Source organism: Rutidosis leptorrhynchoides, chromosome 10 (assembly GCF_046630445.1).
Source record: "Rutidosis leptorrhynchoides isolate AG116_Rl617_1_P2 chromosome 10, CSIRO_AGI_Rlap_v1, whole genome shotgun sequence".
Classification (NCBI taxonomy): Eukaryota; Viridiplantae; Streptophyta; class Magnoliopsida; order Asterales; family Asteraceae; genus Rutidosis; species Rutidosis leptorrhynchoides.
The window spans coordinates 42,361,701-42,372,497 of NC_092342.1; the positions used below are offsets into that span (position 1 = coordinate 42,361,701).

Here is a 10,797-nt window from a genome sequence, read left to right on the forward strand (position 1 = left end):
GTAATTGGAATTTTGACCTTGAGGGTTGTAGGGGTTGTTGAAGTTTCGGTTAAATTGGGCTCTTCCTTGAAATTGATTATTATTTCTTTGGCTTATGAAAGCCACTTCTTCTTTTTGAGCCATTGTTAAACCGGCATCACAATCTTTTCCTAAATGGAGACCACCACAATATTCACAACCTACTTTCATACTATGAATTTCCTTGGTGTTTTGTCCATGTTTCGAGCAACACCGTCTATTTTCACACTTAGGGAACTAAGGTCATCATAAGCACCGGCGCTATGGACTTGAGCATTACGAGTAATTGGTCGTTCTTGATGTCACTCATGAGAATAATCGGCTTGCTTCTCGATTATCTCATAAGCCTCTTTCTCGGTTTTGTCCATGAGTGAACCTCCGGCCGCTTGATCAATGGAAATTCGGGTTGCAACATCACAACCCTTGTAAAAAATTTGAACTTGTTGGAAGGTATCCAGACCATGGTTTGGACAACCTCTTAGCATTTTGAAAAACCGATTCCATGCTTCATATAAGGTTTCCATCGGCTTTTGATAGAATTGGGTAATTTCTTGTTGGAGTCTCGCGGACTTGGAAGCTGGAAAATATTTCTTAAGAAATTTTTCCATCATACCATCCCAAGTTTCTATTGTAGCCTCGCCAATGAATCTAACCAACTTCGTGCTTCCCCGTGGAGTGTCCATGGGAAAAGTCTTAAAAATATGGCCTGGTCAGTGTCTGGTTTAAGTTTGAAAAGAAGACATATCTCTTGAAAAAGACGAATATGTTCGTTTGCATCTTCATTTGGACCACCACCAAATTGACATATGTTGGTAATCATTTGGAGAATAGGTCCTTTTATTTCAAATTTTTCTTCACCTGTGGGCGGAGTAATGGCGCTACCTTGTCTGGTTCGGGTTGCTTTCATCTTGGCCGCCATTGATTGTCTTGGTACCACCTGCCTTGCCACTCCTTCCATTTCAAAATTTGGAGGATGAACGGTTTCACCAAATTCAGAGTATCTTGGCTTGGTTGTACTTGATTCTGAATCAAAAGTTTCTTGCTTTGATGAAGATTCAAAAAGTTCAAGTACTTCTTTTGGGATCCTACCAAGCTTTCTATCAGGTTCTGTAAGCGGTGTAAGTAATGGAGAATCTGAACTTCGGGTATATGGCATATGCAACCTAAAATCTGTCAATCACACAACTAACAAAACTATTAAACGCACCGATTCTATAAGTTTAAAAATCAAAGACTGTTAATAATTTAAAATAATTAAGAAACTACTTAATCACAAATTAGTTAACAATTCTATTTTGACACAATACTGTCCCCTGCAGCGGCGCCAAAAACTTGATGTGCAAAAAGTGGTATATGAATTGTCGTATGAAATAGTATGGAAAAATACCGATTAAAGAGTGTTACACACTAACGGGCAGTGTACCCGATCGTGTAGTAGTATAAATAATGGTTTAGTTCCGTGTATCGTTCCAAGGACAGTTGTATTAGTCAAACTAGAATTAGAAACTATATTATGATTACTAAGTAAATGAAACTTAAAGGTACAAGATATTTATGTTTTTGTGCCTATTTAACGAGTTAGCCAAATCAGAGAAGATTAAAAGTAAAAACAATATTTTTGGTCTTTTAAGTTTATATAATGAAAACAAGTGCAAAGAAAACAAATAAGATAGTTTGATTAAGATCAAAGATACGAAATGTTCATCTAGATATTTTACCCTCGGTATTGGATGCAAGTTATATTGTTAAGACCCGATTGAATGAATATGTGTGTAAGTTACCTAATAGATTTACCAATAGTTCTCTTTAGTAAACACGCAAACTCGATTACAAGATCAAGGGTTCCCTTTTCTCTATAGTTCTCGTGTTTGTAACCAAATAACTATGATATATATGCTAATCACCCAAATCGACTTGCCAAGAGTTCTCTTTAGCAAGTACTCAAACTAGAATTAGTAAGTGGAGGGTTCCCTATCACCAAGACCTTTTCGTTTGTGGCTAGTTGATTAGCTAGATCAAAGACTTTAATACCAATTATCTTTTGCGTTCGCTCTACACAATTCATCCCTATATCGTCTAATCATTTTGATCTAATTTAACCCCTTGGTCCGGTTTAGTAAACAATCAATCTAAGACAAGTTTGATTGTAAATCAATATGATACATCAACAAGAGTTCTCTTTATCAACAACATATCAATTAACTAGATACAAATGATTTAACATCAATAAGCATGGTTCTTTAATTCAAGCTTTAATCTATCACACATGATACATTCAATCAATAAGATTACATCCAATACCTCAGTTATTAATCTAGACAAACATTATAGAGTTTAACCAACAATCGTATTAACAAACAAAATAGCAATCAATTGTTAAGTAGAATTCATTGTTAAGAACAAGAAATCAACCTAATAGAGAATGAATCTTGAATAGAGAAGGTGTTGAATCTTGATTCTTGGATGTTTAAGCCTCTTCCAAGAGCTTGGAGTTCTCCAAAATAGCTCCTAAAATCGTCTTCTAACTTCTCTGGTTCGTATCTGCTCGTATCTGATCGTATCTCCCTTTTTTAAAGTAGTAAAAGTTGGTCAAAAAGCAAAAGTAGGTTGAAACCTACTTCTGGACGGCGTCCAGATTTCTGGACGGTGTCCAGTTGTAAAGGCCTGGACGGCGTCCAGATTTCTGGATGGCGTCCAGTTGTGAAGGGATAAACGGCGTCCAGTTGTGCTGAATTTTACTGTCTCGTTTTTTCCAAATCTCCCTTCATTTGGACGGAGTCCCAATCATTTTGGACGGCGTCTAACATATCTGCAGCCTCGTTTTATCATTTTAGAGCGCTAATTTGACCATAACTTGTATCGAAATCAACTATGATGAAATCACAACTTATAGAACGGTCATAATTCACCAAAACTCTTTATAAACCACTTTCCGATACACTTTAAATAACTTTATGTATTACTTGTAGAAACCGCCTTAACTATCCTTGATTCGAGAGTATTTCACACGATATTGCGAGATATATATATGATGTATTTGAGCAATATCAAAACACCCCACACTTAAACCTTGCTTGTCCTCAAGCAATTCATTCTTACAAAGTAGAAAACTATCAAACACACTTACACTATATAGAGGACACACATCACACAAGTCACGCAAAACACATGTAACACACACGTTTATTTGAAATGCAAACTCACGCTATATGAAACACGCGCTTTAAGTATAACACACCTTTATTGTAATCACACTCACGCTATATACACAATGAGAACACACGCACACATTTTTGGGAGTTTAGAGTCAAGTATCCGAAAAATTTGATCGTACAGAAATCAGGACCTTATGAAAACGTTTTATGTTTTTGAAAATATAATGCTAGTTTTTACAATAGGCACGTTTTCCGATTTTTGTCAGATTTTCTGAATTTTGGAAAATGAGTACGGGTTTCCCGCTATTGGTCAAGCCAATCCCTCCTACAGTACCTAACATCGCTAGATGTTGGTAAGAAAATAATGTGTTTAGGAGGATACATATTACGTCCAGATATCATCGATAATCATGAGGTAATCATCTAATCCGTTAAGTCAACCATAAAGATTGAGGTTCATCAGGCTTAAAAGCTGATATCTTACCTTTTCGGAGGTTATCCACTGGAAATCTGATCAATCACTGACATTTTGTGTATCATGGTGTGCTTCCCATTTGGCCAGCAAATCTCCCTCATTGAGATACTCTTTGACTACCAGTTTCCCTGTTTGACGTTGAGGCCTGGTAGATTTCCAGTCAATTTTAGCAATGACTTTTCAAGATTTTTCGTCACCCTACAACTGGTCTGGACTACAACTTCTGAAACAAATCAGCAAGTGTGTCGTTTGGAAGACTTTACTTCCTTGAGGATGGAATGGATACATCCTATGGGTAATAATAAAGTGGTCGGACGCAACATTGTCCTTGTTAGGAGAAACAATGAAGTAGTGAGTATATTTGATGATTTGTTGAATCAGAATAGAAGAATGTAACATATTAATTGTGAATTTATATCTCTCTCGGGTATTACCTACCCGTTAAAATATTCTCACCATTAACAGTTTTTACAAAAGAATTTTCTTAATTACAATCTTTATGAAAATATATCTACATATATATTTTCTTTAGATGTAATTATGGATTTAATGAGTTAACATAATAATAATCTCATCTGGTTTTTGATGTGCGAAAAGTGGTATATGAATTGTTGTATAAAATAATATGGAAAAATACCGAGTAGAGATTGCTACACACTAACGGGCAGTGTACCCGATCGTGTAGTAGTATAGTAACTGGTTTAGTTCCGTGTATCGTTCCAAGGACAGTTGTATTAGTCAAACTAGAATTATAAACTATATTATGATTAACTAAGTTAATGAAGCTTAAAGGTACAAGTTTTATGTTTTGGTGGCTATTTAACGATTTAGCCAAATCAGAGAAGGTTAAATGTAAAAACAATATTTTTGGTCTTTTAAGTTTATAAGATGAAAATAAGTGCAAAGAAAGTAAGTAAGATAGATTTGATATCAATTTAAGGAAAAATGCTCATCTAGACTTTTTACCCTCGATGTTGAATGTTATTTAAGATTAAGACCGGATTGATTGGTTATGCACGAGAACTAATTGATCGGTTCACCAAGAGTAGTCTTGAGTAAACACTCAAATAGGATTACAAGACGCAAGTGATGTTCTTGCCATCTAAGACCTCCTATTTGTAATCAACTAATTCAGCTAGTCTAAAGACTTGAAGAATGATCAAGTCAATGGTGTGTTGATCATGATCCACTCCTATGTTAACTTATGAATTAGCCTAGTTCATTCCCTTGATCCGGTTAAATGCTCAATTCACCCAACCCAAGTAATCAATTTAGTGTGGTAATAAGATCCCTATAAACGTCACTAGATAAGGCAAATTACTAACACCTATTAGTTATATGGAATCGAGTAATGAAAATATGTATAACATAATCTAGGGAATTGATCGTTCACCTAAATAACTACACATATCAATTGGGCTATCCGAAAGTATCTACAAGAGTCGTTCTTACATCCCTATATAAACTAACCATTTGAACTCAACTTATCCCTTTTGGTAAAAGATGGATAAACACATGTCACTAGGTGTAAATCAATACATTAATTTAACAAGATGATGTTTCTTAATCAAATGAACATATCAACTAGTTGAATCGAAAGGATTAAGCTTTAACAAGAATGGTTCTTGTATTCAAACATCAAACTCTCGTGCATAATAACAATCAATCAAAAGTAAACATTCAACATCTCAGTTATTTATCTAGATGAACATTATAGAGTTTAGCCAACAATCATAATTACAAACAAAATAACAATCAACTGATAAGTAGATTTCATTGTTGGAGGACAAGAAAACAACCTAATAGAGAATGAATCTTGGATGGAGAAGGTTTTGATCTTTGAAGACTTGATGTTGATCCTCTTTCAAGAGCTTGGAGTTCACCAAATTTGCTCCCAAAATCGTCTCAGTAACCTCTGGTTTCGTATGTTTCAAACAGTCCCTCAATCAGTAGGTTTTAAAGTGGAGAAAGTAGGTCAAAAGGCAAAAGTAGCTGAAAACCTACTACAGGACGGCGTCCTAAAGGCTGGACGGCGTCCCGTTCTTAAGAGCTGGACGGCGTCCCAAAGACTTGGACGGCGTCCCACATTAAAAGGCTAGACGGCGTCCCAAAGCCTTGGACGGCGTCCCAATGTACTGAAAATTGCTGTTTCGTTTTCTTTTCAATCTTCTTTCATTTGGACGAAGCCTAACACCTTTGATGCCTTGTTTTACCATTTTAGAGCATAAATTAGACCTTAACTTGTATCGGGATCAATCAAGGTCATAAATCATCAAAACTCTTTATAAATCACTCTCCGATACAAATTTGCACATCTTGGCCTATTACTTGTAGAAACACCTTCATTATCCTTGATTCTAGAGCATTTTTACACGATATTGCGATAGATATATATGATGTTATTGAGCAATATCAAAACACCCCACACTTAAACCTTGCTTGTCCTCAAGCAATTCTTTCTTTACAAAGTAGAACAATATCAAACACAATCACACAATATAGATTACAAACATTACATAAATCACTCGAAGCACACGATACACACACGTTGATATGGAACGCAACTCACGCTATATGAAACACACGCTTTAAGTATAACACACCTTTATTGTAATCACACTCACGCTATATACACAATGGAAACACACACACACATTTTTGGGAGATTAGAGCCAAGTATCCGAAAAATTTGATCCTACGGAAATCGGGACCTTATGAAAACGTTTTATGGTTTTTGAAAATATCATGCTAGTTTTAAAACTAGGCACGTTTTCCGATTTTGTCGGATTTTCTGAATTTTGAAAAATGAGTGCGGGTTTCCCGCTATTGGTCAAGCCAATCCCTCCCACGGTACCTAACACCACGCGATGCCGGTAAGAAAATAATGTGCTTAGGAGGATACACATTACGTCCGGATATCATTGACAATTATGAGGTAATCATCTAATCCGTTAAATCAATCATGAAGATTGAGGTTCATCAGTCTTAAAAGCTGATATCTTACCTTTCCGGAGGTTATCCACTGGGAATCTGATCAATTCACTGACATTTTGTGTATCATGGTGCGCTTCCTATTTTACTAGTAAATCTCCCTCATTGAGACAAACTTTGACTACCAGTTTTCCTGTTTGACGTTGAGGCCTGGTAGATTTCCAGTCGATGTTAGTAATGACTTTTCAAGATTTTTCGTCACCCTACAACTGGTCTGGACTACATCTTCTGAATTAAATCAGTAAGTGTGTCATTCGGAAGACTTTACTTCCTTGAGGATGGAATAGATACATCCTATTGGTCATAAGAAGTGGTCGGACGCAACATTGTCCTTGTTAGGAGAAACAATGAGGATCGTCCTTAGGGTTTTCGATCTGGCGCGAGATCCGGTTTCCGACCACGCTATACAATCACCGCTCTCTCACGGTTTACACTCGTTTTGGTACAAGTGACCTACAAGTTAGCTTTACTAAACTAGTAGGATTTTCATCCAAATAATTGAATGATAGAGCAACTTCAAAGACTATTAATAATTTAAAACATAAATCAACATTTATTTTCTAGATTTTAAGACCACAATGTGTGTAACATGGTTTTTAGACATTTAATCATTTTTAAGGCTACTTGAAAATTTTAAAATTTTTAAATAAACGCCTTAATTTTAGTAAAACGAGTTCCCGATAAATTTCTATTCCCCACCCCACACTTGAGATCATGCAAGGCCCTCATTGCATGAAATCAGAAAAAGGATTAAATTTAGAGGGCAAAGTGATAGGGTGATTGTAGAAATTTTCAATTTTTAACCTGCAAATCGTGGAACATGTAGACGGATGCCGCTGAACTTACTGCCAGCATAAGAGCATCGTCCATTCCGCGATTATCATCATACACACATCATAATATCAAATGTTGTTGAACTTAATGTCAGTCTTTGAAGTTCAATCACGCTGCACAATTTAATAAACCACACAAATAATACTAAAAATAATGGTGTTTTTTCAACCACACCCATTATCAATCCACACAATTAGTTAATTATTACAAACCAAATATTGTCTAAAAACACACCATACAAATTAAATTGTCTGAAAACAGTGTACAAAATGATCAAAGGCACGCAGGCCTTAACTGGATTAGTTACCATATGGCCAAAAGTAGTTTCCCGAACCATCTCTGTACGGGCGTCCTTGCGGGTATTCTTGATCAAACCGGTTCCTAGCATCCTGCATCGCAGCGTTATTATCATAAATCGGGTGAGGAGGAGGTGGGTTTTGAGGATCCGTGTAATATTGGGGTGTCAGACGTGTCGTCCCATAGTACTGCTCGGGGTTGGAATAAAACAACTCTGAGTTATGGTTATTCCAATCAATACCATAACTCATCCATCCCTGATCGTGCACTTGAGCAATCTGTCGTTGCTCCATTCGCTGCTGACTATCCCACATTCGATCGTTGTGTGTCCTTTGCTCACTCGGACTCAACCTCATATTATTAACACTACTAATCAAATTATCCCAACTAGATTGGGACGGATGCCAAGGGCCCTGATCACCAACGTTCGTTTGCGCCTCCATTTCTGCTTCTTCCTCTACCTGCTGTTCTTGCTGCACGCCACTACCACTCGCACCACCTGCGCCACCTGCCACAAAAGGTACCAAATGCCCATTTCTATCTTTCATAAGAATTTCAGCATTGATATAAGAAACCTTCTTTAATGGTTTCATGACGTTAGTACACTCCTGTAATCGGCTGAAATCTATGTTGAAGTGTCGAGCAATTCTGGTGATGTAGTGGCCTCTAAGAAACGGATTTTCTCGCCGTGTCTCGGTAGCGATGGTCAGGAAATAGTTTCCTATCAACCCCGGAATTTCGGTATAGCGACCCCGTTTAATTTGGTCCATTATCCATCGATCCAAAGTTTTAACCTTTTCGTTGCCTTCGACTCTCGCATTGAAAGTGCATGCAATGAGTCGATGCAGAAGTCTATCATCCCTGGATGCAATCTCATTATACCTGTGTCTGCTCGATTTGAATGGTGTAGATGCATTTGGCCTACAAATTCTTCGCCAATAAACAGTGTCATTAAAAACATATCGACCAACGTAATCGGAACCCCGCAAGTATTCACCTAATTGGGTGTCGGTGAGTTCCTCAAAAATACCCAAAACTCTGCATAGCTCAAAACTGCCTATACCCCTATATTCGCCCCCAACCGAAACTGTAGAAAATCATTTGACAAATAATCACGGACATTATTAAACCGTACCGTTGAGTAGAATTCTTTTAGTAGTACGGGATAAATTAGTTCGTTGATGCTGAAAACTTGTTCCCATGCGTGGGTAACTATCCTACCGTAGGGGATGGCTAGTAAGTTGGAAACATGGCGGTGCATACCCGCCTCATCCAACGGGCCCCAAATAAAATACCACGTGGCATTAATAGGCCTACTATTTACCTTCTCAAATGTTTCTGCGTAGTCGTCGTCATTTTGAACCAGTCTCAACCAAACTCGAGGATCATTTAGATCCTCCTCTTCTTCCTCTCCAGACGATGATGATGAATGTTGTTGCGGTGGTGGTGGTGGTGGAGCCAAACCTGCAGTCCTGCCTCTCTTTGCTGGTCCTCCTCGGCTAGATTGTCCCTGCAAAACATAATAACACCAAACCAAAAGAACATAGAGACCGTTGTGTTAATGTTAGCTAAAAACATAACCGAGTAGCAAGAGAACTTAATCATTCCATTCAAAGTTCATAAGTATTATGAATCATTTAAACAAAAGCGTTTGTTCACAATTTTTAACCAAAGTTAACCAAAGTCAATATGAACTCGCTAATACACTTTCAAAAATGAAAATCACAACTTCACAATTTAGCATCAACTTAGGACTCAAGCATGTTGCGTTAATAGGTCATAACATTTAAACTTGCATTCTAATGATATTCATCACAAATCATAACACAATTTTCACAATTTTAGCTCAAATGACCATTATAACATCATACATTATGGCATTCCATTCCAACAATTTACTTCAACGGGCCTAAACTAGTGAAAGTTAAGCATACATATTTCATAAGTTCATTACATTTCAACAATATGCTAAAAATTCAAGAACATTCAAATTATGACCCGGCCAAATTGACATCTATATCACCAACAATAATTAAACACGTCACAACCTTCATTAACATCATACATAAACTCAACATTATGAATTAACCACCCTAAATTCGGATTCAATTTCCACAAACCCTAGAATCATGAGCATACCCTTAAAAACATGTAATTTTTGCAAAATCAACTCAATATGGGTAATTAAACTACTAAGGCATGTTAATCTAAACAATAATCATGCAAATCAAACACCCCACACTTATCTTTCACCAATTAGACATATAAACATACAATTCAAGTAATTGAGAAAGAAAAATGTGAAAATGAAGTAACCATACCCTAGAAAACATGATTGGAGCTTGGATTTGGTAGAAGAAAACGCGAATTTGAGGAAGGAAATTAGGGTTTTTGGAAGTGTGTTCGTGTTTGGCAGAGAGAAGTTGATAAAAAATGTGTTTTGTGGTTGAGAAATGGGGTGGATAGGGTATTAAACGCGTATTTTTTTTCTGAGTCAGAGGTCTTGGACGGCGTCCAGTACCTGGGACGGCGTCCAAGTTTTAAAGATGGGACGGCGTCGAGTTAATTGGGACGGCGTCCAGGATCATTAAAGTGGGACGGCGTCTAGGAAAATGGGACAGCGTCCCAATTAACTAAAACTCACTGACCTGCTTTCTTCGACACTCTCCAGTTTTAAGTCCAAACGTAAATCATTTTGCACAACACTAAAAATTATCGTACACACAATTCAAAATATTTACATTTGTGAACCATTTTTTTAACGAGTCGTTCACCCAACTCGTCCCCATTTCGATTTACGCTTTGTTCTCGAAGTTGAGGCTAACCTCATCTTCGATTTCTAGGGGACCATCAACATAGTGCTTGACCCGGTGGCCATTCACCTTAAACGTTTCACCTTTTGAATTCCTTAACTCCACCGTTCCATATGGAAAAGCCTTATTAACAACAAATGGTCCCATCCATCGGGACTTGAGTTTTCCAGGGAAAAGTTTATATCGTGAGTTAAATAGCAAAACACGATCACCC

The 10,797-nt window shown here is 37.1% G+C and overlaps 1 non-coding gene across 1 annotated transcript; it reads left to right on the forward strand.

Annotated features, from left to right (window-relative positions):
• The first annotated feature begins 474 nt into the window (after nucleotides 1–474).
• LOC139874012 (small nucleolar RNA R71) lies at nucleotides 475–581 on the forward strand. The gene has a single exon (XR_011767717.1). It is a non-coding gene; the product is annotated as a small nucleolar RNA R71 (small nucleolar RNA).
• Nucleotides 582–10,797: the final 10,216 nt, after the last annotated feature.